Source organism: Macrotis lagotis, chromosome 5 (genome assembly GCF_037893015.1).
Source record: "Macrotis lagotis isolate mMagLag1 chromosome 5, bilby.v1.9.chrom.fasta, whole genome shotgun sequence".
Classification (NCBI taxonomy): Eukaryota; Metazoa; Chordata; class Mammalia; order Peramelemorphia; family Peramelidae; genus Macrotis; species Macrotis lagotis.
The window spans coordinates 72,855,797-72,882,293 of NC_133662.1; positions in this window are offsets into that span (position 1 = coordinate 72,855,797).

Below are 26,497 nucleotides of genomic sequence, written 5' to 3' on the forward strand. Positions count from 1 at the left end.
AAAACTTATTGTCAATGCATTAGAAAGAGTGGAATTTTCTCTCTGGTATATACATTTCCTTCATTTCTGCAACTAAAAAGATACAATCTGTTAGATTGTAGTCATTGACAGCCTTTCTCTTCCCTTCTATTGCTCTGCCAAGTATTCTCTTACTGTATATATAGATAATTCTCATAATATTGTACACAGAGATAATAAGAATCTCAGGTTGTAGCTATTGCTGTATTCTAGATTTGAGAATTGATTCTGCATTTGTGTGCTTGCATAGTGAAAATGGATATTGGTAATCACATTAAGATGCTCTTTTTGTAGGATTTAGGTCAACCACCTTGACATTGATCAGGATACCTCAAATTATGCTGATAATCATCTCAATACTTATTCTCTTTTTGCACCATCTCTTACTTCTGTTGCAAAGCAACATAGAGGCTCCAAGTCTCTTAGCAAATAATATTTTCTGCTAATTGCTGAAAAATGAGGGTATTCCCCCCCCCACTTCAAATATCAGACTGTTAATTAGCATTCCTTTTACCATTTCCCTTAGGTCACTTCCCCTCTGGCTTTGATGTCTGTTTTAAAATATTTAGCATTTTATTCATATCCCTGTACAGTTAGTCACTGTCTGAAATTCTTGGCTGGCATTCATCAGCAGTCTTCTTAAATAATTAATAATTAAATGTAAACATATTTAAGACTCCCTGAACTTGATTTTGCCTTTTGTCATCATTCCAAATCTAATTTGAGTCTTACCTTAATAACCTTACTTCCTCTCAGGCACAAGACCTCATTCAGCAATTTTTGGTAGGTATTTCTATCAGTACATGCCTCAAACCCTCACAGCAATGTGGCCAGCAAAGCCAGTCTAGCCTCCTTCAATGAAAGGAGTTGTTTATGGGGTATATACTGAAGATTTATGGTTGAGAACTAGAAGTATGCAGTGGGCAAGGCAGAAATAAGAGAATAACATTACTGAGCATGAATGCAGGTGCTGTTTAAAACTGTGTAGTGTTTTCTCCTCAGAGGCAACTCTCATGGGCTTTTATATTCTGCATGTTTTGCTAAGTGGGTTTGGAGGATGATTTGCACAATAGCATCCCCAAGTCCAAATTCCCAATAAATTCCTATTTTCACTTAGAGAATAAAGTAAAAGGAAAGTTCTAGGGCTTAGAGTACAGATGGCACTTAACACAGCTGTTAAAGTCAACTGGAAATGAATGCAAGAAGTTCTGTTTGCATGTTGTGACCAAAACCCAGCTCCTAATCATGTCCAGGTTAGAGAAACTGCACTTTGTCACCAGAATCCCAGGATTTCAGTTTATATCAAGAACAGATATTAATTTTCTACTGTGCCTTGGACATAGTTCAATCCTTTTCCTTCAGCTTGTGAGAAGGAAATTTTGATTTCCATTAATGATTGTTGTACAAAGCTATGAAAACAAAATGCCTGTCTTATGCACAGGAATGAATTTTTCCAACTTCTTGAAAATGCAGATAATGTAATCTGGTATAGGATGGCACCTCAACATAGATTGCCTGTTACAACTGAAATCTCTTATAAGGGATTATATATTATCACATAAAAAGTCCATAAAATTTCTTTATTAACTAACGTGTGAACTATCCAAAAATGAAATGAGCTGCCTCAGGGTACAGTGATTGTCCCACATTAAAGGTTTTTAAAGGGAGACTGAATGATTAATTTCTTAGGGATGTTGGCATGATTATATTTTGAGTAATTGTCCTACTAACTGATTTCTAGGGCTCCTTTTATGTTGATGTGTTTATGATTCTATATTTCATATTTTCTTTAAAAGGTGAAAATTGGACACTTGGAAAGTCAAGCATAGGCTTTCCTATGTATAGTTTTTTAAATTTTATGTAAGATTCAGAAGGACTCGGAAAAGGACCCTGGGACAAGAAGCAAATAAATACATAGGAAAATTCCCCATATCTAAATTCAAAGGAGAAAAATAAATAAAGATGTTAATAGGAAATGATTTAACACTTCTCTCTCACCATGAAAGCTAGAGTTTTGGGGGACCAAATCCAATGGAAATAAGATGATCAGCTGAGCCCAGTCTACCCAATGACAGAAGAGCAGCCTATATTAATAAATTTTTATGAATTAGATTTTGAATTTCTACATAATCATTTCAGCACCCATTTTAACTAACTTTGGTGGTAGGAAACTCATGACTCCTGAAGAAAACCATTTGATTTCTTCACAGTTTTAATAATTAGAATGTTCATTTTTTAATATTGAGCCCAAATCTGTCTTCCTACCAAAAATGTAATTATGCATCAGAATTTCTAAACCCTATTCTCTATCCAGTAAACAAAAGCTACCTCCATGGATTATTAAATTACAATTATAATATCCATGCAATTCCATAACATCTCATAAACAAAGCTTAAAAATAAAACAAATTGGGGCGGCTAGGTGGCACAGTGGATAAAGCACCAGCCCTGGAGTCAGGAGTACCTGGGTTCAAATCTAGTCTCAGACACTTAATAATTACCTAGCTGTGTGGCCTTGGGCAAACCACTTAACCACATTTGCCTTGCAAAAACCTAAAAAATTAAAATTAAAAAATAAAATTAAACAAATTGTGTAACATATATGGGGCATTTGTTCATTAATAGAATCACAGTTTTAATAATAATAGCAATAATAATAAATACAATTGTTTCTAAGTGGGAAATATCTCAAGATGGGTTACTATCGATGTTATTGCTGCACATAATTGTTTTTTACCTCTTAACTGCAATCAATATTTTTGTTTTTATAATTACTAAGGAAAGCATATTTTTTTCAAAATATGCAATGAATATTTGCAAAATTATTATCATTTTATTTGACAAACAAGAAATATCCTTATTCATTTAACATTAAAATATGATTTGATTTCCAGGTTCAAATTCACATTACAATGTTCTATTAAAAACAATACAATTCATTATCTTATTCAAAGGGAGTAAGGCTGTATATATTTTACTTATTCATAGCCAGTGGGATTCCCATCCATTCATATTCAGAAATATCTGTCTCCATAACAGCCTCTAAAATGAAATGAAAAAATACTTTGTAGACCAGTTAATAATTAATAATCAAGGTATTATTTTCTCTAAGACAGGTGGCACAGTTGACAAAGTAAAGGACTTGTAGTCAGGAAAACATTAGCTATGTGAGCAAACAAATAACACTTAACTTCTATTTGTGTCATTTTTATGAAGTGCAAAATGAGAATAATAATAACACCTACCTCACAGAATTTTTATAAAAGTTAAATGAGATATTTTTAGTATTTCTGAAACATAGTAGACACTAATCAAACTCTCCCTTCTTTACACCTTCTATTTTATTTGTACAGCAAGCAGATTTTTTTAAATTGGGAAACATATGAAAATATTTTAGGGAATATATTTTCCATAGTTCTAAGTCTTTCACATATATATATACATATATAATATATATATATATAATATACAATAATTTGAAATATTTGAATCAGAACTTCCCATGCATTTGAGAAACATGCATTGATTTTTTAGAGAGCTCATTGTGGGGGAGACCTATCACAAATGCAAGCTTCAGGAGGAAATTTTTATTTAAAAATTAATTTCCATCATTTTTATTGATATCAGAATGAAAAGTGGCAATTTCTTCTTTTCACTAAAGCACTTTTGGAAATACTTGGCAATAGAGAGTCAGTAGGTTTCACAATATTATAGAAGTTTTCTTTAACTCTCCCTCTATATTGTCATGCATTTGATCAGTCTCATTAAGTTAGCAACTAAACATTTTTTCCTATTCATAGATTTTGAAGAAATTCTTTTTTTTACTGTGAAGTTATCTAAAGATACCCCCAAAAGGATATTATTAGAAAATATAAACTTCCATGTTGTATAAATTGTTTTAAGGATATATATGTGTGTGTCTGTGTGTGTGTTAAGGCATATGTCTATATATGTTTTTAATATGGTTTATAAAGGATTTTTACAATGTATTTTAAACTTAGGTTTATAAAGTTAATTACTTTAATTACCTGAAAAAAATATATTTAACTCCATTTTCATGAAGAGCATTTATCTGAATTTGACAAGGCAACAGACATTTTAACCTAGTCTCTATGCTTCATTTTCTCATGTTAACAACTAAAATATAGTTCTGTTTATACTGCAACATAGAATTTTCACAATTAATGTTCATTCATGCAAATTCATCAGCTTAATTGAAAATTTTACTTGATTTATCAGTTTTATCAATAGAAAATAAGCTTTCCCTAGCATCTGTTTCAACAAAGAGGCAGCATGGCATAGAAAACAGAGCTAGCCTTGAATCCACAAAGACACAGGATCAAGTTCTTCCCTCTAATATATATTGTCCATGTGGTGCTGAGTAAATCTCTTCATCTCTGATTTCTCTAGGCACTTCTCTAAGATTAAAAATTGCAGAGAAATTTCCAACCTACACCTAGAGGAAGTTTCCTTATCAGGAGTTTCCTATATCCATGAAATCAAATTTCTATTTTCTATTAATTTCTATTAATTTCAACTATCATCAGAAGATCATTTTAGAAACAAAGCTATTGCTTCATCATCTTGAAAAGCAAAAAAAAGAAAGATTTTGATTTTTCAATTAATTGATTGCAATTGTCTTCAAACATATGGGCAAATATTTTTTATTGTGAATTGAGTTCTAGATCTGGAGACAAAAAGACTCATCTTCCTGTGTGCAAATTTGATCGTAAAAACTATCTGTGAAACCTTGAACAAGACTCAACCCTATTAGCTTCAATTTCCTCATCTGTAAAATTATATAGTTACCACATCCAAGGAAGAAAGCAGGTGCACCAATTACCAACACCAGACCAGGGAGATAGTGATGAAAAATAACAATACAGAATTCTTTCGAGACCCTGTAATTGTAATGAATGCACTCTAAATCCTTTGCTGGTACCAGCAGCTGTGATAATTCCAGCTCTAATAGAGTATATTCAAGTTGCTGCAGTTAAAAAGCTTGTAGTTGGATCTTGGGATAGAACAGGTGGTCTGCCGCAAAGTGACCTATCTCCTGTTCCAGTTCCTGCCTCTTATTGCCTCCTCAGTGCTATTAACTGAGTGTCCTATGGGGTCAAAGCATTTTACTTTGGGGAAAAAATAGTGTTCAAAGCAGACCAGAGTTGCCTGGATACTCCAGCTGGGAATAATGGAATAGGACCCCATCTCTACTTTGTTGGGTTTTGGAACTGGGATATGAGGGGGTATTCATAGCATGCTTCTAGAAGTAAAATTCTTGGATTGGTGGTATTTGCCAAGAATGTTTTCATTAATCAAGAATGAAAGTCCTTGTTCAATGAAAGTCATATGCCATCAAAGTTCCAACCATAAATGATGCCAACTAGTAATCCAGCATTATTCCCTTGACCCGGCCTCATTCAACCCCCTGGGAAACTAAAGTTTTTCGGTTCTGTTGAGAGTATTGTTGTAGAGCTTCAAGGAATAGAGGTATATACCTTACTGATGATTAGACCATGGAGAGACAAGTGAACGCTACCATATGTTTGCAAATCTGTTGCCAAAAATCACCATACTGGTGTTTTGCCAATGTCACTGATATATCAAAATACCTTATTTATATAGAAGATATTCACATCCATAAAGTCAAAGATTTCCACAGCATCTAGACCATCACCAGAAGTTCTGTTTCTTGTTAAGCAGACCATGGAGTTAGGATGATTCTAGAAGAGACAGTGAGAAAAAATGTCTTTTTACAACATTTCCCTGTGCATTTCATGCTATCATTAATTTGATGTCATGATCTTTGATTATGAAGGACAACAATCAATCAGTCAATTTGGAGATGAAATTGGCAAACCATTCTAGTATCTTTGCCCAGAAAAACTAAAGAGTTGCATATGATTGAAGCAACTGAACAGCAAAATGCATTATCTTCTTGTATTAAGGTTTGAAATTATTTTTCAAACTATTTGGCATTCACTGTTTCCATCCAGTCAAAAAGCAGTACCACTTCTTTCCAAAAAGGGTTTTTACACTTAATACTTCTTTATGTTTCAAGAATTCTTTTTGATGCCAACAGACATAGTGTTTGGGAATGTTCATTTTTGTTTATTAAAAACATTTAATTTTGTTTGGAAATTTTGTCTTGCCAAGATGGTGTATATACACTCTATTTTTTTAAAATTTTATTCTACCTACAGTTAAAGCATTCATTAAAAAATAGTAGTCTTTCCCTTACAAGACTAATACAGCTTATGAATCCAAATAATAATTATGATAGATTTCATTTTTTGGATTTTCTCATTTCAGTTTGCATTTTTATTTCTGCTTCTTAAACTATCAATTAGTAATAGCTTCAACAGAACTTATTACAATGTCCGAAATATATTAGGTGGTTAATAAATATTCAATGATTGATTGCTCCAGGGGATTTGTTTTCAAATCAGTTGCCCATACTGAATGAAAATCATTTTATCTTTTAATAATTAGAGGCATAAAAGTAAGAAAAATAAAACTGATTTTAATTCTCATAAAGTTTTTTACAATTATATACAGCCATCATAAAGTTATTTCAATATTTTAAAAGTCACAGGGTTTTTTGAAATCAGATAATCATGTCATAAGCTAAATTAATAAGACTGAAAAACATAACACATTATGTTAATTTTAACTTCTAAAGATTGCTTATCTTTGTTTTTATAGATCTCAAATTCAAATGCAATGAATGAGATGATATTACAACTCTTCTTTATTATGAGTCCCTACTAACTCTTTCTGATAACAGATGGTACATGTAGCATATATAGTAGCTAAAATACATTTATTATCAAAGAGATAACATTATATTAATCATTGATTTTGATGTCAACTTTGCTTTAATTTAAAATGAATAAATTTAAGGAATGAATGCATTGGAAAATATCAAACAATTTTGACGAAATTTTTGTGACTCATGTTCCTGTCACCTACCCATAACATATATCAAGTTATCTCCCTAAGCGAGGAAAACTTTCAATAGACCACCTTTCTTGTTTTTTCAGTTGAAGAAACTGAACATCAAAGAGATTAAGCAACTTTAATAGGTTAGAATTTGAACCAAACTTTTCTGATTTCAAGTCAAGAACAATAAGCTTAGTCTCTCTTTGACTCTATTGTCTTTCACATTTTGAAAAGATCTATAAGCATAGGATCAGGGATTTTGAATTGAAAGGGATCTTAAAATCTATCTAGTCCAATTCATTCATTTCACAGATGAGGAAACTGAGGGATACCAAAAAAATGAGTTAATTGATCTTCTCAGTCATATACTTAGTAAATGATATAACCAGGGTCTCATCAAATGTAGCACTCTGCTACTCTGAAATCTATCTTCCTTATGACATATTCCCCAGTTCCTTCCTCATATAATATCTTCCCCCATATAACATAATTTTAAATCTTCTTAAATTCCAGGTCATCCTAGTCTGGATGTGTTCTAGCTTGCCAATTTCCCTCCTTAGATATGATGCCCACAACCGAACACAGTACTCCAGATGTCATTTGTCCAGGGAAGAGTCCATGGGACTATTACCTCCATGTTCTGGACACTATACTTCCACTAACACAGACTAAATTTCATTAGCATTAACACTTTTGGCAGTACTATCACAATGTTGATTCATCATAAGCATGCAACCAATTAAAATCCCAAGTCTTTTTCACATGTCTTCCCATCCTGTACTTGTGCAATTAATTTCCAAACCAGCATACATGATTTAGCATTTATGCCTATTAAATTTCATATTTAGTTTGGCCCAATTGAGTCAATTCAGATCTTTGGGGATTCTGAAATTGTTGTCTAAGATATTAACTATTCCTTCCAGTTGTCAGGACAGTATGAGACACTGTGGGACTCAGAAATAGAGATAAGGACAGGTGTGGTTCCATGAAGATGTGGAGGGGAAAGGAGAGAGTTCCAAACACCCAGATCTTCATTGTGAAATCAGTTGTGGGGACTAGGTGATTATGCTGTTATTTGTATGAGAGTATTTGAATATTGTAAATAGTAGAAAAGGAGATGCTACACAAAATATGTCAACATGAAGAATTTGACTTTTATTTGTTGGTGTAGAGTGGATATAGCTGGCCACTTGGTCTGAATGTCAGAAAAGTTCTTGAAAAAAGATGGTTAAAAAAAGATGGTTAAGATGCTGAGAGACATTGAAGTGATTTGCCTCCAAATTACTCTAGTCTTCTTCCCTTGTATACTGCAGTCATTGATATCGATGAGGTATGTTGACAGGTGATTCTTGTTATGAATTATGACTTGTGGTGCTTCCGTTCCTCAGTGCAGTGATTACTAGAATAGGAGAAGAAAGAAATGCTCCCAGAAGTTGCCAGCTCCAAACTAGGATAGTCTATCTAAATTATATGAGCCTAGCTGGCATCTGGTTCTTGCTTCCTGGTTTCCCTAATAGAAGATTCAAGGATCTTTCATTAACTTAACAATAGTTTCGTGTCCAATTTGATCAGTGTGTCAACTAATAATAATAGTAGTTACCATTTATATAATATTTTAAAGTTTGCAAAGTACTTTAAATAGCTTAAAGCTGCACTAGGACTTTTGGGAAACAATGTATTATCTCATTTTGTTCTCATATCAGTACTAAGAGATAAGTATTATTGCTATTTCCATTTTACAGATGTGGAAGCTGACAAAGTGACTTGTTCAAGTGTCCATAACTAGAAATGTCTGTGGGGAGATTTGACTTCAGATACAGCACTCTATCGACTAAACCACTTATGTTTTTTAACAATATGGACTAGAATAGGATCTGGTAGAGATCTTTAAAAATAATGATCACTCATATTTATAAATTACTTTAAAGTTTGTAACATGCTTTGCATCCATTAGCTCAGATGATCTTTTCAACAACCTTGTGAAGCATATTAGGATTTTAAAGATAGCAATACAGAGGAAATAGAGACTGAGAAATAAAACAAGTAGTAAAAAGTCATGAATATTTGAGATAATAATTGAACCCAGGGTTTCTTTGGGTTTTTTTTTTTTTGGGGGGGGGGTTGCAAGGCAAATGGGGTTAAGTGGCTTGCCCAAGGCCACACCTAGGTAATTAAATGTCTGAGGCAGTATTTGAACTCAGGTACTCCGTAGACCTGACTCCAGGGCCGATGCTCTATCTACTGTGCAACCTAGCTGCCCTGAACCTAGGGTTTCTTAACTCCAAGTCTTTCATTCTGTGTATGATACCGTATTGTAGACCCCTTTCCATTTTAACATGAATATATTTTGTTCTAGGCTAATACTCTTAACCAAGTCTGAATCCATTTAACTATAGTGTCATCTAGACCTTATTTCTTTTTCTTGACTCCAAGGATATAAGGAAAATTTTTCTGAACTGCCTTATTGAAATCCAGATACTCCATATCTACAGTATTTATCTAATGTCAACGCAAGTATTGGGTTAAATTAAATATTAATACCCTTTTTCTCTATGACATTGTGCCCTGATCTTAGGGGGGGGGATGAGTAAGATCTCAATAGGAAATTATATTAGAAAATCAGGGTCATGTTTCTGAAACCTTTATCAGTAGTCAAACTAACTTCATATATCCCAATTCTTCTTGTCTCCCTCAAACAGAAAAAAATAGTGATATTTCCATGAACACAAATTAAGAATCCTTTGGAAGTTTTCTCCAGCTAAAAGATGCCCAAGAATTTATAGAAGAAAAGGAATTTGGAATCCCAGGAAGCCTTTTCTACACTTAAAAGAGGGAAACCATGGATACAGTAAAGAGACTCTAGATAATAATTATGATTATCTTATTATTATCATCATGAGAGATAATAGAGAAAAGAAAGGAAAAGTTTTCAAAACTCTAGTATTGCTTATTTTCCTGGGTAGAAAGAGTGTCTCTGGATCCTATTATATATTGTTTTAGTTTCAGTTCCAAATTCAGAACTATAATAATCCAGAAGGATCTTAAAAGAAAAAAGTACTGACTTTTCGTTTATACATCTCAATTAAGGAATATTTGTAGCCAAACACCAAATGGACAATTGACTGCAGTTACTACCTTCTCATCTGCCACAGTTCAATGACCTAGTCAGCATTCTTGAGTTGATTCATTGAGAGAATCACCATTCTTTAGCAAATAATTATGAGATCATCAAAGATATCTGAATATTTCCAATAATATTCATATTATTTCTTTCTCCTCCCAGCACACTCCTATTTTACAATGCTACCATTAGGGTGAATGGCAATGAAAAAATCATGGGAATAAATACAATTTTAGTTGCTACCATCAATTAGAATCTAAAATAAATATTAGAATCATGTGACCAGAAAGATGGCATGATCAATTGCTTTTTCAAACCACAAAACCCTAAGGAAACAGGAGAATGAATGATATACTAGGAAGTTTACATTTCCAGAAATGCAGAGAACAAAGATTTTGAACCAAGGAGAATGGGAAACTGGATAAAATAGATAAATAACAGCAAATAAGAGAAAAAATTAATCATTTAAGTAAATAAAAAGAATGTATGATGGGTCAGATAAATGAGAATGAAAGGATAGAGAGCCTAGGGACAAATATTCAAAAAAGTAAATAAAATTAATTAGAAGACAAAAAATGTATTTAAAAGAAGAATAAAATGAAAGTTAATACAAAATAAGCCAAAGGAACAAAACATGTGTCTAACAATTATATCCACATATATATGTGTGTGTGTGTGTGTGTGTGTGTGTGTGTGTGTGTGTAAATATATATGATTTTTGATAAAATGAATATAGCAATAGAATGAATTTAAAAAAAAGATGAGTTATGGTTGATAACTTTCTGATGGAGATTACTTGGGGCAGCAATTTGTCATCCTGATTGAGTGAGTCTGTATGACTTAATAAAAACTTCCTCAGACTTTGAAAAACTGAAAGAATTGCTTGCTTTTGGTGATTCATGTGATTTAAAAAACAGGGTTTTTGAAGAACTTAGCAAAGCAAGGCTAAAATCAGAAGTTAGCGGTGAAGAAAGATTATACTTTTACATTTTATTTCATTGGATTGGATTGGATTGGATTTTTCTCCTGTTTGCATGAAAACACAAGTTTCAACATTCACTTTCAAAACCTTGAATTACAAATTCTCTCCCTTCCTCTCACCCCATTCCCCCTCATTGAGAAAGCAAGTTACTTAATATAGGTTAAAAATGTGTAGTCATGAAAGACATTATCACAAAGCTTAGACTTCTCTTGTTTGGTTTCTGAGCACAAAATAAGAGTAGAAGATGGATTTAGATAAGAAGCACATTAAGACAATATTAAGACATATAAGACAATAGTAACAAATAATTCAAAAGTGAAAACAGATGCCATGAAAGTACCCCACTATAGATATTCAGGCAAAAGTTATATATAACTTTATTATATATTATATATTATATATATAATATATTATATTATATAATATAATATATAATTATATATTATATATGATTATATATTATATATGATTATATATTGACTGTATTATAGAAGGGATTCTTGCCCTTCTAGGATTAGATAGCCTTGGCATCTTGTCCAACTCTGGCATTTTGTAATTCTGTGATATTCTTATAGAACTATTGTGAGGATCAAATGAGAATTTGTATGCAAAACAGTATAAATTTATTTTCTTCTTGACAAGGAGCTATTATTTGAAAAAACTTCAGATACACAGAATTATACTTCACTGTATATGAAGCACACTGAGATGGTATTTTTATTTCTCTTTTGATGAGATTTTTTTTTATTTTTGGTTAGGGAATCCCTAATAAGATAATTCCCTCTACAAAGAAACACCAGGATTGTCACTATAACTGACAAATTTCTTCCTTCCTGAATCACATTGGGAAAATTTCTGTCTCATTGCAAATAATGCTAACTTTTGGTTATAAAGATAAACTTTAACATTTAAAAAAAATTTCTATGTCTATAATTTATGTTTTCATTTCATCTATTGTAACATATTAAAATCATTATATATTATAATAAATTGCTTCTACCTTGTAGAAATATTATTGAAATTTGATATCATCAGGTCTTCTGAAGTACTTTTGCTTGTAATATAATTGATTATATTGAATGTTTTTCTAATGTACAAAACACAATCTAATGTTGATCAATTCCTGGCACAAATCCAACTTAGTCAAAGCAAGTATCTATATCTATATAATCATCTATCTCTTTTTCTATAGACTGGTATATTATTGTGGCCTTTTTCTGGGATTGATTTTTTAATTTCCCTATCAATAATTATATTGCTTTAAATATAATTATATTTAAATTTAAATATAATTATATTGCTTTAAAATTTCCTGTCTTTGATGCTTCTGTGAATCGGGTACTGGGTTTATATTTGTCTCATTAAAAATAATTTGGTAGAATGATTTTCTTCTGAGTTTTTGAGAATAATTTGTGAAGCATAGGTATTATTTGCTCTTTAAACAATTAACAGAATTTATCTAAAACATTTTTCAGCTACAAGAGTTTTTCCTTTCATTGTTTGTGGTTTCCTCGATTTAATTTTCTAAGAGATTAGATTGTTCAAGAGTTCTATTTCATGCTCCATTCATTTAAGTACTTAATATTTTGCTAGGCAATACATTATTATGTTTAAAATGTCATTTTCACAATATAATTTTGAATACTGTAATTAAGGATCTTTTATTTCTCCTCTGTATTTATTGTCTTATTTTTTTCTTTTAAGAAATTTTTTTCCTTCCCCTTTGTGCTTATGCTAGTTAAAGAGTTAACACTTTTGTTAGGCTTTAACATAATGAACTTTTAATTTGATTTATCAGTTTGGTGTACTTTTCAACTCTTTCTCCTATGAATTTTCAAGATTTTATCTTTTGTGCTGATTTTGAGTTTGTATATTTGTTCAATTTTATGATTTTAAAATGTCATAATTTATCAATTCATTTTATCTAGTTAATACCTAATTTCAGAGACAATTTTTTCATAGTACTACTCTAAAATTGTGATGTTTCATTGTTACTCTTCACTGTCATAAAATTACTTATTATTCCTAATATTTGTTTTTTGTGCATCCTTCCAGGATGTTATTATTCAGCTTCCACTTTTTCCATCTTTTTTCTTTTTTGCCTTAGTTTATTATTTCATTAATTAATGTTTAGTAAATGATGCATTGAGATTTGATTTATCTATTTATGATATCAGTGTCCTAGTACACAACATATTTTAAAGATACATTTAAAACTCAAAATATGTACATACCTTAATGCCATACAAATATTTCAAACATAATTTATTTCTACATTCTCCAATAATTTGTATAGTTTTGTATTTTCCTTTTTTAAAAAAGCTTATCTTTTAGATTTTTCCATTTATGTGAGAGAAAAATTAAATTTTCCTTCAGCTATTGTTTTCATATATATTTATAAATTTAGATGTTTTGCCCCTTGGTACATATATTTTTATTGGTGCTAGTGTATTGCTTTAACTATAACATGAATGCAATTCCTAATTTTGGAGGAAGGGAGGAGAATAACCTGATCCATTATAAATTTATTTCATCTTGTATCTATGTATTTTTAGTTGGATTTCCTGAGGTAGAGATTTGGCTTTTCATGAATTACATCTCAACTAATAATATCCATGGAGCTATATCTTTCTCTGGATGATAAGCAGTTATTTGGCTCCTCTTTAGTAGGATCAGTTCCCACTTCTGAGTAAAGAGCATATTATGTGCTGCTTAATTCCAAGTGTGCAATAATTTTCTTTCCTCTTCTCTTTTCTTCACATTTTCTTCTTTTATTTCAACCAGGAAACAAAAGAGAAGATTACCCTCTAGATTTTTAGATTTCTAGATTACTTTTTCCTATTAATTTTGATAATGAAACTTTTCTATTTTTCTTTTGGTTTTGATTGTATTTAGGAATTTTTCAGTTGTAAAAAAAAAGTTGCAGTTGTTTGGAAACATCCCTGACAAGCTGGAAATGGAAGAGTCAATTCTCACCTCCTTTTATCTTCTCTGCTAGGAAGGAGATGAACCTATGCTCTGAATGTAATAGTCATTTGAGGGTAATAGGATCTAGAACTGGGCAGGATCCCCAAGATCATTCAGTCCAAAAGTTTTTAATCTGGAATCCATGATCTTTTAAAAAAATTTTAACTGATGAAATATAATTCTGGTTTTTTGGCATCTTATGTATTTTATTTATGAGCTTAAAAATGATTCTGAAAAGGGAACCATATGATCAATCAAACAGTGAAAAGAATTCATGATGGAAAAAAATTGAAGAACTGAAAAACTCCTTCATTTTACAGATGAGGAAAATTAGGTCCAGGTATAAAAATGGATTTTATTTAAAATGAAGGCTTCTTTTGGCACTTACAATTCTTAGAATTTAGTCTAAATAATGCCATCATCAAGAAAAAAGATATACTTTCGTGATTAGAAGTATGCTACCAAATTGTCTATGAAAGGGTGTTACCAACATGCAATTCTCCCAGGAATGTAGTAGTGACCTTCTATGTGCCCAACTCCACTAGCACTGTTTTTTCACTTTTCAAAATATATTTTTCAATTTTACAAATTTTCCCTTCATCACAATTCCCTCCCCAACACCTGCAGAATTCAGTCTGATAGTCTTCACATTGTTTCCATGCTATACATTTTTGGGGGTTATTGGGGTTTTTTTTTTTGCAAAGCAGTGGGGTTAAGTGACTTGCCCACAGTCATGCAGCCAGGTAATTATTAAGTGTCTGAAGCTGGATTTGAACTCAGGTCCTCCTGACTCAGGGGGTGGTGTTCTATCCTCTGCACCACCTAGCTGCCCCCCCCATGCTATACATTGATCTAAATTGAATGTGTTGAGAGAGAAATCATATCCTTAAGGAAAAAAATAAAAGAGATAGCAAAATTGCATAATAAGATAATGCTTTTTTTAAAAAAAATTAAAAGTAATTGTCTTTGGTCTTTGTTCCATTCTTTCCCTGGATACAGATGGTACTCTACATCTCAGGTAGCACAAAATTGTCCCTGATTTTTGAGCTAATGGCATAAGCAAGTCCATTAAAACTGATCATTACCTCCATTTGCTGCTATGGTGTATAATGTTCTTCTGGTTCAACACATCTCACTCAGCATCAGTTCATGCAAATCCTTCCAGGCTTCTCTGAATTCCCATCCCTCTTGATTTCTAATAGAACAATAGTGTTCCAAAAATATATATAAGTCACAATTTGTTCAGCTATTCCCCAATTGATGGACATACATTCAATTTCCAATTCTTTGCCACCACAAACAGAGCTGCTAAAATGTTTTTCAAGTGATGTTTTTCACTTTTTCATGGTTTAATCAGACTCAGGAGTGGCATTGCTGGATCAAAGGGTATGCAAATTTTATTGCCCTTTGGACATGATTCCAAATTGCTCTTCAGAAAGGTTGGATCAGTTCATAGCTCCAGCAACAATATTAGTGTCCCAGATATCCCACACCCCTTCCAAAATTGATCATTGTCCTTTCTAGTCCTACTGGCCAATCAGAAGTATGAGGTGGTACTTCAGAGATAATTTGCAGTTGTCAAATGAGCAGTGATTTAGAGCAATTTTTCATATGACTATGAATTCCTTTGATTTCCTCATCTGTAAATTGCCTCTACATATTTTAACCATTTCTCAATCAGGAACTGGCCTTTTATTTTTAAATTTGACTCAGTTCTCTATATATTTTAGAAATGAGTCCTTTGTCAGAGATACTAGTTGTTAAAATTGTTTCCCAATTTACTACATTTCTTTTGATCTTGGTTACAGTCGTTGGTCTGTGCAAAAGATTTTTATTTTAATGGAATAAAAATTATCTATCTTGTTTTTTATAATGGATTCTATCTCTTCATCAGACATAAACTGTTTCCCTTTCCATAGATCTAACAGGTAAACTATTCCTTGATCTCCTAGTTTGCTTATGATGTTGTCTTTTGTGTCTAAATTCTGTATCCATTTTGATCTTATCTTGGTATAGGTGTGAGGTGTTTGTCTAATCAATGTTTCTGCCATACTAACTTCCAATTTTCCCAAGAGATTTTAGTGAAGAGAGAGTTTTTATCCCAGAAGCTGGTCTCTTTGGATTTATCAAACAGCAGATTACTATAGTCATTTCCTGCTATCACTTTTGCACTTAATCTATTCCACTGATCCACCACTATATTTCTTAGCCAATACCAGACAGTTTTGATGACTGATGCTTTATGATATTATTTTAGATCTGGTAGAGTTAAGCTACCTTCTTTTGCACTTTTTTCATTAAATCCCTGGAATTCTTGACTTTTTAATTCTCATATGAATTTACTTAGTTTTCTCTAATTCGAAAGCATTTTTTTGGAATTTTGATTGGTAGGGCACTAAATAAGAAGTTTAATTTAGATAGAACTGCTATTTTTATTATATTAACTCAGTCTATCCATGAGCAGTTGATATTTGCCCAGTTATTTGAATCTGATTATACTTGTGTGAGAAGGATTTTGAAATTGTTTTCATAAAGTTTCTGAGTCTTCCTTGGCAGGTAGACTCCCAAGTATTTTATATTGTCTGAAGTTATTTTGAATGGGATTTCTCCTTCTAGTTCTTTCTGCTATATCTTGCTAGTCATATATAGAAATGCTGAGGATTTATGACAGTTTATTTTATATCCTGAAACTTTGCTAAAGTTGCTAATTGTTTCTAGTAGTTTTTTAGATGATTTTTTTTTATAATTCTCTAGGTATACCATCATGTCATCTACAAAGAATGAGAGTTTTGTCTCTTCCTTCCCAATTCTAACTCCTTCAATTTCTTTTTCTTCTCTTATTGCTGAAGCTAACATTTTTAACACAATATTAAATAATAGTGGTGATAATTAGCAGCCTTGTTTTGCCCCTGATCTTATTGGGAATGCTTCTAGCTTATCCCCATTGCATATAATGCTTGTTGATGGTTTCAGATAGATACTGCTTATTATTCTAAGGAGCGATCCATTGATTCCTATTATATCTAGTGCTTTTAGTAGGAATGGTGCTGTAATTTGTCAAAAGCTTTTGCAGAATTTATTGATATAGTCATATGATTTGTTTCCATAATATTGAATCAGCCTTGCATTCCTGGGATAAATCCTACTTGTTCATAGTGTATTATCCTGGTGATAACTTACTGTAAATTAATTAAGATTAATTTAAGATTAACTAAAATTAAGATAAATTAAGATTAATTGTTTGTTTTGGGGTTTTTTGTTTTTTTTTAAATTAAAGATTTTATTTGAGTTTTATAATTTTTCCCCTAATCTTATTTCCCTCCCCCTCCCCCCACAGAAAGCAATTTGTCAGTCTTTACATTGTTTCCATGGTATACATTGATCCTAATTGAGTGTGATGAGAGATATCATTTCCTTAAGGGAGAAACATAAAGTATAAGAGATAGCAAGATCAGACAATAAGATATCAGGTTTTTTTTTTTCTAAATTTAAGGTAATAGTACTTGGGCTTTGTTCAAACTCCACAGTTGTTTGTCTGGATACAGATAGTATTCTCCATTGCAGACAGCCCCAAATTGTCCCTCATTGTTGCACTGATGGAATGAGCGAGTCTATCAAGGTTGATCATCACCCCCATGTTGCTGTTAGGGTGTAGTGTTTTTCTGGTTCTGCTCATCTCGCTCAGCATCAGTTCATGAAAATTCTTCCAGGCTTCCCTGAATTCCCATCCCTCCTGGTTTCTAATAGAACAATAATGTTCCATGACATACATATACCACAGTTTCTTAAGCCATTCCCCAACTGAAGGACATTTATTTGATTTCCAATTCTTTGCCACAATTAGGGCTGCCATGAATATTTTTGTACAAGTGATGTTTTTACCCTTTTTCATCATCTCTTCAGGGTTTAGACCCAGTAGTGGTATTGCTGGATCAAGAGGTATGCACATTTTTGTTGCCCTTTGGGCATAGTTCAAAATTTCTCTCCAGAAAGGTTGGATGAGTTCACAGCTCCACCAACAATGCAATAGTGTCTCACAACCCTTCCAACATTATCCTTTCTGGTAATCAAGATTAATTTTTAAAAATTAATATTTTTTCATCTATATTCATCAGGGAGATAGGTCTATAATTTTCTTTCTCTTTTTTGACACTTCCTTGTTTATGTATCAGTACCATATTGGTGTCATAGAAAAAGTTAGGCAGAGTTCTGTCCTCACCTATTTTTCCAAAGAGTTTATATCAAATTGAAACCAATTGCTCCTTAAATGTTTGATAGAATTCACTTGTGAATCCATCAGGCCCTGGAGATTTTTTCTTAGGGAGTTCAATAATGGCTTGTTGAATTACTTTTTCTGAGATAGGGCTGTTTAGGTATTTAATTACCTTTTCAGTTAACCTGGGCAACTTATATTTTTTGTAAATATTCAGCCATTTTACTTAGATCATCAGATTTATTGGCAAATTGTGCAAAATAATGCCAAATTATTATTTTAATTTCCTCCTCATTGGGGGTGAGTTCACCTTTTTCATTTATGATACTAGCACTTTGATTTTCAGCATTCTTTTTTTAATCAAATTAACCAGAAGTTTATCAATTTCATTGAATTTTTTCCACAAAATCAACTCTTGGTTTTATTTATTCATTAATAGTTTTCTTGCTTTTGGTTTTATTAATTCTCCTTTAATTTTTAGAATTTCTAATTTGATATTTAATTGTTTTTTTAATTTATTCTTTCTCTAATTCTTTTAGTTGTATGTTTAGTTCATTGATTTCCTCTTTCTCTAACTTACTCATGTAAACATTTAAAGATATAATATATCCCCTGACAACTGCCTTGGCTGTATCCCATAAGTTATGGTATGTTGTTTCATTATTAATATTTATCTAAAATGAGATCATTAATTCTTTCTATAATTTGTTGTTTGATCCACTCATGTTTAAAATTTTAGCTTCCAATTAGTTGTAAGGCTATCTCTCCCTGTCCCATTGTTGAATATTATTTTTGTCTTTCTGCATTTGATTATGAGGTTTTTTGCCTTAGTACATGATGAGTTTTTGTGTAAGTGCCATGCACTGCAGGAAAAGAAAAGTATATTACTTTCTATCCTCATTCAGTTTTCTCCAAATGTTTATCATGTCTAAGTTTTCAAACAATCTATTTACCTTCTTAACTTCTTTCTTCTTTATTTTATGGTTAGACTTATGTAAATCTGAAAGCAAAAGGTTAAATCTCCTACCAGTAGAGTTTTGCTGTCTATGTCTTCCTGATGTTTTATTACTTTACCAAATTGAAAGAAATAAAGGAGTAAGATACTTTAGAGTATGTTTCTTCTGATTATATATTATATTAATAATTAATGTGTTAATATAATATATCATAATTATAATATATCAATAATTAATAATCTTCTGATAATTAATGAGTTGGAAATTTGCCCTTATTGCTTAAATTTGTGCTTCTTTTTTTTTGGTAAGTTGTCCTTTTACATTTACCTAAATTAATTGGTTATTGCTATTCAACATCTGCAGTGTTCTCTATAAATATCAGATGCTTAGTTTTTGCAACAAATAAGTTTTCCAATTTTACTTATATTGGTTCTTCTAAAGTCATCTTAATTTTTAAGTTGTCAAATCTATCTGTTTGAACCCTAGTGATTTCTTCCTCTTTAATTAATGATTAAATCTTTATACACTCTCTACAACTGAGATAAATATAGATTACCTTCCTAATATTTTTATAGTTCATTTTCTTTGGTAACAGAACTGTTATCCAGATGAATATTAACTGACTTCTTGGAAAATTATAAAATTATTGTTTTTAAATTATTTTATCTTTGGAAAATTTGATGAGTCTATTTTTTTAAATTATGCTATGGAATTGAGAATGTCTTGAGCAGAGTGTGAACTAATTAACTGAATGACTTTTGTCCTAAGCTCATTCTCTTTGGAGATTAAATATAACCTATATAACATATGAAGTTGTGTTACAAGTCAACTAATTTATTTTCAGTAAATAATAAAAATTGGCATTGATCATTTTGTAGGAAAAAATGAATAACAGTTACTACTATCCCAGTATTTTTTTAGCTTTCTACAATTTGAAGGAAATTCTGCATGTAAAATGATGAGCTCTGGAAGCTCATGTTCCAAATGAATATTCATTTTTATTTAAGGACAACACATAGGCAGAAAATAAAAGAGTGCGTGCCAATTTCGTATGGACCAATTGGCCCAAAGCCAACTATGGAAGGCAACCACAGTGGCAGAACAATGAATGGAAATGCATTCAGTGGTGCAAAAGAGAAATTCTGGAACCAAAGACTAAAATAAAATAACCCTTGTCCTTACAGAGCTAAAATTCTCGAAAGAGAGACATGTGTAAAAAGAAGTTCATATGGATAAATAGATAATCTCTTGTTACAGAATAAATGGAAGGTAAATAATGGAAAAGGGAGAGATCACTAGCAGTTTTTGATTGAAGAAAGGTTTCATATAAAATGGATCTTTTGATTCTGGTTTTAAAGGAGAAAGAATAATTTTCAGAAGCAGAAGGGAAATAGAGGGAAGTTGGAAGTTTGGGGAACAAAGATGAAAAATTGAAGATGTAATGCCATGCATGATTAATAGCGAAGAGGAAAGACTGTTTGAACTACAAAGTAAGGAAGTGCAACTATAATCATAAGATGAGAAAGAGAGATGGAGTCATGTTATTGTGAATTTGAAAGACAAGTGGAAGAGAGAATATTCATAGAAAGCTTTTGGAGTTTGCCAAGCAGGAAAATCATTGGGTCAGGACTAGACTTTGGCCAAGTAGCCAACTATTTCTTCAATTATCACCCAGCTGTAATTTCTTGAATTTCTTTGGATTTCTCTTGTATGCCCCAGGAACGTCATCATTAGGAAGTATCTTCATTGTATAAGATTGATATTCCTATTTTATTAGTATTTTCTTCCTCTCTCATCAGAAAGTGGAACCATGACCTACAAAACTTTCACTTAAAGAAGGGACAAAGAGCAAACATCTTTTCATTTCCTACCTGGATTCATTCTCTTAGTCTTTTTTTGGCCTTCTCTATCAATGACCCCATGACAAGTATCTTCTTTTCTCATGTTTTTAGCTTTCAGTTTTCTTCTCCCATTAGACTGAAAGCTTCTTGAGAGTAGGCACTGGATCATAATAGACAATGAAATTTTATTTACTGTCTACCTGGCAAGTGTACGTGCCCCACTGCCCATCCCAGGGACTGAAAAGACCCAACCCTACCTTAAATGTATGGAAAAAAGCAGGATGTTTTTGAAAATATCACAAGAATTTTAACCAAAGATGAATTAAAAATGTGGGCTCTGTTGTTCTCTATGTGACTTTGAGGAGAAAACAAACTCTGATTCTCAATTGATCCATTTTAAAATAATAGAATTGATTAAAGTACATTCAAAGACCTCTCCAATTCTAAATCTTATGAGTCAAGGAACAAGCTCTTTGGATTAAGGATGATTAATTCCCCTAAGGAGTGCAATATGGAGTAGGTGGGGGAGGGTAAACTGTGGTTTTACACAGGTTTTAACAAAGAGATTACAAAGAGGAGATTTAGAAAATGAAACTGAAAAAATTTCCTCGTCAGAGTTAGGAATCATTTCCTTAAGAGAAAGAATTGTTTCATTTGTTTCATTGCTTTTGTATCTCAGTTTTTAGCACAGTACCTGGCATACAATAAGCATGTCATTTGTTTTTTAAATATAACCATATATTTTAAAATTGTTGATTTATTCCCAAAATGTTAGTAAATTGTTGATTTATTCCCAAAAATGTTAGTAAACAAACAAATCTTCCTGTGCTCTGATTCTCATAGTTCCTTCTTAGCTGCTAATTTGTTTCTAGGGTTCTGTTCTGCCCTGTGAAGAATCGCAACTCAGACTCAGGAATGCAAGTTTTGGAAAGAAAATAGAGATTTATTAAAGGAAGTTACAGCATGTTAAGAAAGGGATAGAAAAAGTTAGAAAGAGTTTTAAGAGAAGACCACATGGATTGTTCATTAAATTTTGGCCAGACCAGCTGGCCAGGGTTCCACAGGAGACTGCAAGGACAAAGAGGCCACCTCTCCCCTTCTCTCCCAAAGTCCATGGGAGGGGGTGGTGACCTGGGTATGACCTAAATCCTTCACTGGAGATTTTGACTCTTGTGGAGGATCTCTTTTGGGTGGTCTTCCAGGACCTGTGCTCCCTGGCTGCCCCACCAAAAGAGAATGCAGCCCAAATCAGGTTGAAGGTCAGGCCCTCAGGTATGGCCTAAATTAGATGATAAAGGAAAATTCCCTTTACAATGTGAACAAGAGATTCAGAAAGTTTGTCTCCAACTGATCTCATCACTCCCATGCCCAGTTTTCTCTGTATCACTTCCATGCACACATTCTAAATCAGGGGTTCTTAACCTGGGAGATTTCAGGTACCCCATGAATTTGGATGAGTTTTTTTTTTTATTTTCACTGAACTTTAACTGAAATTAAGCATTTACTTGAGTTTCGAATAAAAAAATAAACAAATGAGGTACTGAGAAGGATTCCATAGCTTCACCTGGTTATCAGAGGAATCTTTAACAAAAAAAAGTTAAGAATCTTTCCCACAAGTATAAACTACAGAACTTATGCTTATGGTTATGTATTCTGTTGACACTATAAAATTTCAAATATATAACTATGTATTTTACTGAAATTTATTCCTAGCCTTAACTTTCCAAAGAAGAGAGAAAAGTGCCATGGGAGCCAGTATAAAAACCAACAAATTAGACAATTTTGAAACTTTCTTTTAGTTTTCCTGCTCTAAATTTCTTTTCTCTCTTTTCTTCCCTCCTGCCTCCCCCAATTCCCTACTTTTAAATCCAACTGAGTGTGTATGTTATTCCTCTTTGAATCAAATCAAATGAAAGTAAGATTCATGCAATTCTTCCTCCCTTCTTTCCCTCTACTGTAATACAACCTCTGTGTCTCTTCATGTGATGCAGTTTATCCCATTCTGTCTCTTCCTTCTTCCTGCACTAGTACAATCCTCTTTTTGTGCAGTGGATAATGCCTTAATATTTTAAACCATTACATCAAAATCAACTTATGTCCATACCATTTGTCTAAGTATACTCCCTCTAAAAGAGATGTTCTAAAGAGTAATGAGTATGATCCTTCCTTGTAGTGATATAAATCAGTTTAATCATATTGAATAACATACTTTTTCTTTTCCCCTGCTTACATTTTCATGAGTCCCATGTTTGAAGATTAAATTTTCTATTCAGATCTCATTTTTTCATCAGGAAAATCACCTATTTCATTAAATGTCCATCTTTACTCTGAAAGAGTATGCTTAATTTTGCTGCATCATTGATTCTTGGTTGTAATACAAGCCCTCCAGAACATCTTAATCTTGGTCCTCTGGTCCTTTAATATTGATGCTGTCAATTTCTGCTTAATCCTGACTATGTTTTTTTGGTATTTGAATTGTTTTTTTCTGGCTACCTGCAGTATTTTCTCCTTGGTCTGATAATTCTGGAATTTGACTGTAATATTCCTTAGAATTTTCACATTGTAATCCTTTTTCAAGAGATATCACAGAATTCTTTCAATAATTATCTTGCCACCTGTTTCTAGAATATTGAGCGGTTTTTCTTGATGATTTCTTGAAAGATATTGTCCAGGCTCTCTTTTTGATAATGGTTTTCAGTCAGTCCAATACTTCTTAAATTATCTCTTTTGGATCTATTTTCTAGGTCATTTATTTTTCCAATGAGGTATTTTACATTTTCTTCTATTTTTCTTTGTTTTTTATTTATTTATGATGTCGAATAGAATCATCAACCTCCATTTGCCCAAATCTATTCAAGAAATTATTTTCTTAAGTTAATTTTTATATCCTGTTTTTCATTTGGTAAATTATATTTTTAAAGGAGTCTTTTTACATTTTCCCAAGTGTGTTTTCTTTTTGCATTTGCCCAATTGTATTTTTAAAGAATTTATTTTCTTCAGTCTATTTTTGTACTACCTTTTGTAAGATGTTGCATTTCTCTTGCATTTCCTTTCCCAATTTTTCTATTTGATTTTTGAAATCATTTTTGAGATCTTCTGAGAAGTCCTTTTGGACTGGATATCAATTTATATTTCCTTCTAGGGCTTCACTTGTATTCACACATAACTTTTCTGTTGAGCTTTTCTGAGATGGTGTTTTTTGCCTGCCCTTATCTTCAAAGTGAGCTTTCTATTTGGCAAGATTTTTCTCTGATGTTTCTTACTCATTTGGGGCTCTGTGTTAGGGGAAGGGAAAAGACAGACCTTCTGCACTGATAATTCCAATGGTCTGCTTACTGGAGTATGACCTTTCATATTGAGAATGTTAATGGCTTGTTCACTGAGCTAGGGTCTTCCATGTTGAGACTGCACAACTGGCTGAACAGGGTGGATCTGGGGCACCATATTAGAGTCTTCTCAACTAGGTGACTGTGACATTGGCCTGCTGAACCAGGACCCAAGAGGCCTCCTTCAGTTGGTCTCCTCCACAGCCTACCATGCTGGATTGAGCTCCCTGCCCTGGGCTCCACTCCTGGTCCCAGTCCCATTTTACCCTAAACCAACTTTGCCAAAAAATTCTCTACTCTCTTCTTTTGTGGGTTCTCTTGCTCCAGAATCCATTTAGATGTTGATTAATGTTATTTCTGAGGGAAGCCCAGGAGAACTTAAGGAACTTCCTGGTTTCTCTCCTCTATCTTGGCTCCACCTTCCTAAATTGTTTTTTAATAAAATCAAAGATTATTTTTTTGAGATAAGGTGCTTTACCTATCATAAGCTCATTCCTTCTTCCTTACCCAAGGGTATTTTTAATGTTTTCTTTTGGCCACTGCTAATCTCCCAGAAGATCACAGACTTTTTTCCTTTTGCTAAAGAGAAATGAATTCATTCCCAGGGTAGGTTTCCAAAGTTTGTATTCAAGGAACTCTACCATAGTGAAGTGACTGTACAATCTATAGAAATCTCTTCTGGAAAAAGTACCTTCCAAATCAGAAGAAAAAGCAATTTAAGCCAGTAAAGAGAAAATTTAATGATTTTGTTGTAAAAAAAAAAAAACAAAACTAAAGAGATGAATAAAGTTCCAGGAATATAACAGCAAGTTGCCAAAAATGTTCCTACACAAAAAGACAAGAGTGGTGAAATGCATAACTAGAATCCAATAGACCATTTATTTCCCTGACTTTGTTCATAAGCCTTCTAAGGAATGTAAAATAGTGGTTATTTTTCCTTTATAAATTAGCTTTTCTACCTACAGAGTTTTTAAAAATAGCAAAACTTACTCTTTCCTAAGACTATAGCCATGATTGTTGATCATGACATCAAAGATCAAGACTCACACTTACTCATTTAATATTGCATGTCAGAAATAAATTATTTTCTTGAAAAAGAAAAGATAAAGTTTCATTTATTCAATATGAAATAGCCTCATTTTCATTATTTTGATCAACATTTAAACAAATGTTACATTAAAATGTATATATTACTCAGAAGAATTTATGACATTAGAAGTAAAAACTATATGAATAAGGGGATTTTTATTATTGTAAAAGAAGAAAGACATAAGTTGCTTAAAACTGAGAGGGACTTTTGACTTCATCCAGATGAGAAAACTAAAATAAAAAAAGTGACTAAATAAAAGGCTCAAATACCTCCTTTAGGGCAATGTCAAGGCTGTGGGTTTCTGTGGGTACAGGGAACTTCCACTGAGGAACTTTCTCTAGGAACATAGATTGACATAAATGCTGCCACTTCCAGTCTTGGAGATAGGCTTGGGCACACTGATTAGCAGTTCACAAAAAAAGGTAGATTTAATCATTTGTACTGGGAAAACTAAGAAACATGAACATTTCTCAGACTGAAAAATATTCAAATATGTAGTGTAGTGGTTGCTAATTTATTTTGTTCCATGTACCTCTTTCAAAAATAATAACAAAAAAAGTTCTGCGGATTACCAAGGTAATTTAACATATTACTCATACTATCCTTTTAGATTTATTTTTATGTACTTACAATACCTAAAAATAATTTTGCCCACAAAAACAAATTTAAATTCATACTTTATAACTGCAAATTACAAAATTTTATTCTATCTGAAATTATAAAAACTAAATAAAAATTATCAAACTGTAATTATAAAGGAAATATTATATTTGGGTTGTTCTATAAGAAATAAAAGAAACAATCCAGGAAGACCTCATTTACTTTCTATTTTTACAAGATTACATAATATATGTCTTTGTTTTAAAATTTTTGTTGAATGTGAATAAAATTTTAATGAAATAAGTGATCACTTGGAAGAAGTTTTACATAATATAATATTTATATATATAAGCTTTTTCAATATTGTACTTTTTATTTGAACAGAAGTTTTCAATGTTCAGCTCAATAACTAATAGTCTTAAATCTGATTCTACATTACGT